Raw genomic sequence first — 8,533 nt, 5'->3', positions numbered from 1 at the left:
ATTTCAATTGCACTCAAAACTCTCTGCAAAGGCTAAATGTGGGAAAAGTGGAAAATTAGGTTTAACATCTGCTCCTATGATGACAAAATGCATTTCTTATCAAAGGTTTCATCAACACATGCTCTCTCTTTAAAGACTCATAGCTCTGTCCTGAGTCACTGCACTACGTGAGCATTTCCTGCCAGAAAGGTTCTGCTTCCTTAGTGAATAATAGGGTCACTTGTATGTAAACTTCTCTGTAGTCTCTGCAGGATCATAAACACAGCAAAGGCTAGAGCTGGATTTGCAGCTGCTGATAATAAACTTATCTCTATGGGTTGTTAGGTGGTAATAAAATGTATATTCTGAAGGAGAAGGGCAAACATATGGTGGGTCTGAGACTTCACGGCTAAAGAAGACAGTCTGAAACTACTGCACATCAGACTAATATATGAATCTTGCTATTAGGATAAGCTCAACAGGTGCCTACCTTTCTGGGGTTGACTTAATCTCGAAACTAGAAGAAAGGTGGTCTATTAAGTGTATTTTAAAGGAAATGAAGCATATAACTTCAAGCGTACTTAAATGGAATTAAACAAGTTGGAGCTGCAGTTCACATTTGAGTACACTGGACACATTGTTCAAGAAACCAGTTTGAGATGAGTTGAGCTTTGCGACATGGTGCATTATCTGAAGATGGGTACGCTGTGGTTGTAAAAGAATGGTCAACACTCAAGTAGGCAGTGGAATTTAAATAAAGGAGGCCAAAGTGTGCCAAGAAAATATCCCCTACACTATTACAGCAGCAGCAGCCTGAACTGTTGATGCAAGATATGATGGATCCATGTTGTTGATGCCAAATTCTTACCCTACCATTCAAATGTTGAAAAGCAAATCAAGACTTATCTTCTTCTTCATCCTGGCGTTGTTCCCGCTGGTGCAGGGTCCGCTCTTCAGCAAAGGTTTCTCCATTTGGTTCTGTCCAAGGCGTCCTCAGGTGATGCATTGATGGTCTTAATGTCCTTAATTTTGTCCATCCACCGTTTCTTTGGTCTGCCTCGAGGCCGGCATCCTTCTGGGTCGATCATCATTGCCGTTTTTGCTACAGAGTTCTCATCGCTTCGAATCGTGTCCATACCACCTCAGGCGGGACTCGAGCATCTTTTCCTTAATTGGGGCTGTTGTATTGCTTATAATGTTTGCACTCCGTGCTTACTGTCCCTTGTGGTCCACCGTAGTGGCAACGGGGAGTGGTTGTTTTCACCAAAGTGGGTGTGTTTTATGTTGAACTGAACGAGCGGCAATAAAGATAATGGTGGCTCACGAAGCAGAGTATGAACACGTTATTCATCAGTTTGAGACAGAACATTACAGGGGCTACACCTAGTCGCTTCCGTATGTCTTTGTTTGTAACATGGTCCCGTCTTGTAATTCCCAGGCTCCATCGGAGCATGCGCATTTCCATGGTGTTTAGGGATTGTTCATGTATGGTCAATGCGGGCCAACATGCGGAACCATACAAGGCTACTGGGCGGACCACCACTTTGTAGATTTTTCCCTTGAGTTGATCTGACATTCTTCTGTCACTGACACCAGTGACTTGTCGCTATTTTAACCAGGCTGCATTTATTCGTGCTCGGACATCGGAGGTTATATTTAGCTGATGACTGAGCCCAAGTAGCGGAACTCTTCTGTCTTCTTCAACTCTTCGTTGTCAATTATGATGGTGCCATCAGTTTGGGTGCCTCCTTCCAGGTATTCGGTCTTTTTCGTATTGAGCCGCATACCGTATTCATCGAGCCGGGTCTTCCAGAGTTGCGTCGTCATTTGGGTCTCTTCTCTGTCTTTGCTGGCGAGGAATACGTCATCAGCAAAGAGGAGAGACCATGGATGAGGTAACTGGAGGTCGGCCGTGATGGTATCCATACATAGAATGAAGAGGAGGGGTGACAGAGCTGACCCTTGGTGGACCCCAACACTAACTGGGAAGGAAGGTGATAGTCCAGCGGCGCATCGGACTGAACTGGTGGTGTTGTCGTAGAGGAGCTGTATCCATTTGATGTACGCCTCAGGGACACCATGCGATCTTAGGGAGTGCCATATGAGGTCATGGGGTACCCTGTCGAAAGCCTTTTCAAGGTCTTGGAAGGCCATATGTACAGTCTACACTGTGCTTCTCCAACAGGAGTCGGGCGGCGTGTATGGAGTCAGTTGTTCCAAATCCCTTTATGAAACCGCATTGGTTGGAGTGACGTTTACAATTTCCCAAAGACATGCATTGATGACTCTTTCGAATATTTTCATTGTGTGACATAGTAGGTGGATAGGACGATAATTTGAGCATTCGGCTACATCCCCTTTGTTCTTCCATATGGGTATGGTAATGCTGGTCGTCCAGACTTTTGGGACTTCCCCTGTGCTGACAATGTTGTTAAACAGTTCTGTCAGGATGGCCGTTCCCGGTCGCCCGAGAAGCTTCCAGACTTCGGTTGGGATATCATCTGGTCCAATGGTTTTTACATTTTTCATCTTCTTGACGGCCGTTTCCACTTCAGCGGGTGTAATAGGCGGGACTGGTCCGGGTACTGGGTCGGCGCTTATAATTGGAGGGTGGGGGAATTCTTTGTTACTGATCTCTGAGAAGTAGTTGCTCCAATGCCTTAGTATGGTTGGCGGATCTCAGAGGACCTGATGGTTATTGTCCTTGATGCATTTGACTTGACCGATATCTTGCGCTGAGCGGTGGCGTGCCTTCGCGAGGTGGTAGATCTTGTTCACTCCTTCTGGTGTATTCAGGTCGGCGTATAGTTGGTCGTAGTGGGCTGATCTCGCTTTTGCTACTGCTCTCTTTGCTGCCGATTTGCTAGTTTTGTACTGCTGGTAATCAGAGTCTGCCAGTGTTTGACGCCATTTCTTAAAAGCGACCTTCTTTTGCTTGCCGCCTGCGGGGACGCCCTAGTTTTCACGGCTTGTTCCATTGCCATTTGATGCGACGGTTTGAAACTTCGATTGACTTGTCGCACCGCCTGACATCGAAGACCATCACCGTTGGTTGGTTGGTTATTCAGGAGGTGGTGATTGGATTTTGCTACCCATCAAGACTTATCAGATCAGGACTTATCAGATCAGGAAGTTTTTTATTGTCCAGTTTTGGTGATCCCATGTGAATCAGCATCAACAAAGCATTTTCTCCCAGGGAACTCCCCCACACTATTTTCTATTTTTCAGACCATTCTCTGAAAATCCAAGTACAGCCAAAGTTTCTGAAACACTCAGATCAAAATGTCTAAAAACCACGACACATTCAATTTAATTTAATTCATCTTTCATCTTCATTCTGATGCTCAGTTTAAACTTCAACAGTACATGGTGAATGCATGCCTAAATGCATTGGGTTTCTGCCATTTGACTGGCTGATTAGATATTTGCATTAACAAGCTCTTGAACAGGTCAGTAACTGCATGTACTGTATGTATGTACAATGGCTAATGTTGGGTCTTACGGTCATTTTCAAAACTCTGCAATATGTCATCAACTAGAAGTACTGTAAAAATAAAATGTGTTTTTAGTATATTTCAACAAAAAAGAAAGAAAGAAAGAAAGAAAATGTAACACTGTTCTGTCTACACTTTGAGCAATTATATGTTAATTAGCATTAGTGGCCAGATGGAGGCAGGTAGCTTAATAAATGTGAAATGGAAGCCTCCTTTGGAGAGTTACACAATTAAAATAATATAGTATTTTCTTCACTGTATAATCAACAGAAAAGCTCTCAGTCTGTAGCATTCAATCTTGCCTTCGTATCTTATTGCCTTTTACCCAGATTTGTTTTAGTGGCTGTCTCCATTTTAACTCTCAGCTTTTTTAAAGATGCTTAATCTTGTTTCCGAACATTTCCAGGACAGGAGCAGTTTAGGGGTTTTTTGTTAGCCTGCAAGGCGTGTGCCAGATGCCCTCTTTTCTTGAGCAGGACCCCCATATTCAAATCACAGCAGCTGGGAAGTGCTTTGGTAAGAGAGAAAGAAGTGGGCAGGGACTGGGGGAGTTTTTAAAGATCTAATGGGGTGGGGTGTGCATTTGTTTGGCCTCTGTATAATCTGGCACACTTCTATTGCTGAGAAACCCCAAAGCTCCCTGCCTTTGATCCACATGAGCAGTGTGAGGCCTGCAGGATGGGGGTTCGCCTGGTCGTTCAGGTCCTTTACTCTGGGTGTGAAGGCAGAGGGAGCAGACACTGTGAGTAGGTGGGGGTGGCATGTGGCTCAAGAGACAGCAGGTTGTCTGCCCACAGGCAGTGATGCTGCAGCAGGGGCCGTTGCAGGGGAGCGCACATGTCAGTCTGCGAGGCTGACATTATTTTCTTTGTTAGCCTCCATGTGGATAATGGATTCTGCCAAGATGTGATTTTATACAGTATGCTCTCACATATGCTGACCCTGGCATCTGAAACTGGCTTCCAGTGAGAGTTTTGCTTAATTAAATTCATATGGAGGCTACAGCACTGTCCTCATAAACTGGGCTGCAGGAAATGCCAGCTTCAGAATATTTATATTTTTATATTCTTATCTTTATGCATTCATTACCATCTGTGGGATCCTGAGTTGCTGGTAGTTATATACACCTTTCTACTCAGTTGAGCACTCAAAGCCCTCAAAGCATGTTTTATTCACCCTGTCACATACATTCATACACTCCAACAGATGCATTCGGGGGAAACTCAAGCTTCAGTTGCTTGTCCAAGAATACTTGGACTGGAGACTGGAGAAGTTAAGAGGAGTTGATCTTTTCACTCTAGAATATTGTAGTCAAACCGCCAGCTTTCCAATCGGTAGATGGGTCACTCTGCCACCAATGCTACATAATGCAATAATAATTTAGACAACCGTATTTTCTACAAATTAGTTTGAAGTGTTAGGTGAAAGGTCTTATTTCAGATACCTTGAGCAAATCTTTATGGAAAAGTCTATCAAGCTTTTTCTTTTAATTTTTGTGGAAGATCTTGACCATCCTGAACCCCATCCAATACTTTTTGGGGGAAGTATGAGCATCAGTTGCTGACCTCATACAGAGGAAAAACTGATTTACAGTCTAATTTGAAAATATTCCAATAGTACTTCCTGATCCTACCATATTAATTTTTTTCATTTTCCTGATGTTATCTGGAGTTCTGCGATTGTTTTCTTTTTAATGACTGCAATTCTTTTATAATAATTTTTACTAATTCTGAAATGTTATATCCAAAAAGCAGCTTTGCATGATTCTCATTTCAAAACAATCCTTATTACACACTGGGCCCTGTTCCAGCCTCTCAGTTCAAACTCTGACAAAAACAAGGTGCCCTCTCCCTTTTAGGCAGCCTGCCTCAAGGTTTGAACAGTATGTCCTTAATATATGAAGTACTGAGGAAAACCAAGTGAACACTTGCTGCTTCCATTGAAATTAAGAGTAAGTAGCAGTCAGGTCAGGTTAACTGATCATTAGCAAGTGTGAGCACCTCTATAAAAGCAGAGGTTTTTCAGTTTCCTCATCTGGAGCATTCAGGTTTATGTTATCAAAGTTCTACAATCTTCCTAAGGAGTGGACATCTCAGCAACTTCCAATCCAAGTACTCCATCTGAGCCTTTGTTGTCATGACCCTGTGCCTTCTCGGCTGACTCTGTATGGCTACAAGTGTTTTTGTTGTGCTGCATCTCTCTCTCTCCCCTGCACTGCGCTCTACCGGGGCGGAGTCGTGACGGCTCCAGCCCCTGGCTCGGACACCTGCAAGCAATCATCTCACTCACTTCTTAAGGCGGCTGCGGAGAGTGCTTCCTCGCTGGATTATTGTGTAACACTCGTCAGTGTCATCACCTATCTGAGCCTTTTTCTGAGTTTCTGTCGTGCCACTACTTACCTGCCTTTCCTCTCTGTGCCAGGATTCTCGCCAGCCTGAGGACCGCCGTTGGTGAGCTAAAGCCGGAGTCCGAGCTACCCGAGCTTCAGTGGATTTTGTACATAGCCCTCTTCTTCCCGTGCCTGTGCTTCCCGGAGACCCTCTTCCTGTGCCCCCTCACCTGTATATATTCGCACCTGGTGTCTGTGTGTGTAAATAAAACGTGAACTTTAGGCAAGGCAAGGCAAGTTTATTTGTATAGCACAATTCAACAACAAGGTGATTCAAAGTGCTTTACAGAGACATTAGAAACAAGAACAAATAAAAAGCATGATTTAAAATTGATTAAAACAAGCAAATAAACTAACTAACTAATTAACAAACAAACAAACAAACAAACAAACAAAACAGTATATAAAATCAAAACAGATAAAATCAGAACAGTAGATAAAATCAGTAGTTAAATGTAAGTTTTGAAATTTAAGCTTAAAGTGTGGATTTGGTGCTTTATTCAAATGCAGCTGAGAACAGGTGAGTCTTCAACCTGGATTTAAATAAACTGAGTGTTTCAGCTGATCTGAGGCTTTCTGGGAGTTTGTTCCAGATATAAGGAGCATAAAAGCTGAATGCAGCTTCTCCGTGTCTGGTTCTGACTCTGGGAACTGATAAAAGACCGGATCCAGATGACCTGAGGGATCTGGATGGTTCATACTGGGTCAGGAGGTCATTGATGTATTTTGGTCCTAAACCATTCAGAGCTTTATAGGCCAGCATCAGAACTTTAAAGTCTATCCTCTGACGGACAGGCAGCCAGTGTAAGGACCTCAGAGCTGGACTGATGTGGTCCACTTTTTTGGTCTTAGTGAGGAACTTTAGTGACGGTCTGACTCCGAGTCCCTCCTGAGCCTGACATTTGTACACCTCAGTCAAGATGTCAAATGTTAAATAGCTTGTTTGCTTGTTTGAAAGGACTGCCAAGAGAAAGCCTCTTCTCTGTAAAAAGAACATTTCAGGAACAAAGTTGCATCTGAACAAACCATAGTACTTCTGGAACAATATCCTTTGAACAGATGAGACCAAAGTGGAGACATTCATCACACTGCACAGCATCATACTTGGCAAATCAAAACACAGCATATTGGAACAACCGTCTAATACCAACTATCAAGCACAGTTGTGGAAGGGTGCTAATATGAGCTTGTTTTATAGCCAACGAACCTTGCAATCATTGAGTCGACCATGAACTCCTCTGTATACCTTAGTATTCTAGAGTCAAATGTGAGGCCATCTGCGTGACAGCTAAAGGTTGGCTGAAATTATATCATGTAACAGGACAATGATCCCAAGCACAGCAGCAAATCTACACCAGAATGTCTGAAGAAAGAAAAGAATCAGACCTCAACCTGATTGCAGTGTGGTGGGACCTTAAGAGAGCTACGTGTAACCGAATGCTCACAAACAACAATGAACTCCAGGAACTTTGTGAAGAAGAGTGAGCCAGAGTTCCTCCACTGATAAAGTCTTACAGAAAACAATCACTTCAACTTGTTGTTGCTAAAGCTGCTTCGACAAGCTACCGAATCATAGGGTGATTGTAAAAATGCTCAAGGACATATCACTGATGTCACACAAATCACAGAGGAGAAAAAACGTTCTCAAACTGATCTTTTGCCTTGTAAATTTCACTTATGTACACGCACTAATCTCATTGTACTTTGTTTAATGTGAGATTTGTGTTTGTATGCACATAAAACATTTGATCAGATAGTGTACTTCCAGCAGGAAGAAAAGGTTCACTTTTTAAAGGTGGCCGTTATGAGTTTACACACATCCATATTCCATTTGTACTCCAAACTGTCACCCAGAAATGAAGAGTTCCTCTTTCAAAGATAAATAAATCATAACGTTCTCACAGGACTGTTAAATAAACTCTGCTCTGGCAGGAAGCTGGAAATTCCAATGAGGGGGAGAGTGCAACTGTCCCTCTATTATGCACAGTCTGTCGGATAGCCACTTTGTCATTACCAGTGGATCTGCATTGCTCTGGGATCTTGTGCTGTCTGAGTCTCTCCCCAGAGGTCTGGTGCAGCCCCAGAGGGTCAGGAGATGGGACGCAGAGTATGCTGCAACTGAACGCACTTGTCACTGTGGATCGTCCTCATGGACATAGCGCAGGCTAACAGGAGGAAAGCAGAGTACACAGATTTAACCCAATGTGCACGTTCACAGCCACATTAGAGCCTGTTTATGAATTTTGGGCTTTAGCAAATTATATAAAGCACACCATTATATCTTTTGAAATCAAGCAGAAAACTATGAAAATGTGAAATGGATTACATTTCTTTGTAAATATCATGAGTGGCAATTAAGGTGTAAAGCAATAGGCCTAGTTTAACACCATTACACCAGTGCCTGCCCTCTTTTTACCGAGCTACTTCCATCACATCTGGACTGAATCAGAGGGTCCTTTTACTCAAATCACAAAAATATTTCTTTTTTTTCATACTTTAAGTGGTTTTGATGCATGCAAGGTTGCAGTTTTACACATCAATGTTCAGATATTTGCTTTGCTAGGTCCCTTAGCGTGCAATCACAGGGGGCGACCTTAAGTTGCTGGGGTTTTATTTGATTCGGGGGGCCAATGCTGGATACAGACCCTGGAAAATATCTGGAGTCATAGCT

Source organism: Mchenga conophoros, linkage group LG14 (assembly GCF_057382185.1).
Source record: "Mchenga conophoros isolate Kocher_MC1m ecotype Shallow Benthic linkage group LG14, M_conophoros_male_GT1.1, whole genome shotgun sequence".
NCBI lineage: Eukaryota > Metazoa > Chordata > Actinopteri > Cichliformes > Cichlidae > Mchenga > Mchenga conophoros.
Note: the sequence above shows the minus strand (reverse complement) of the source record.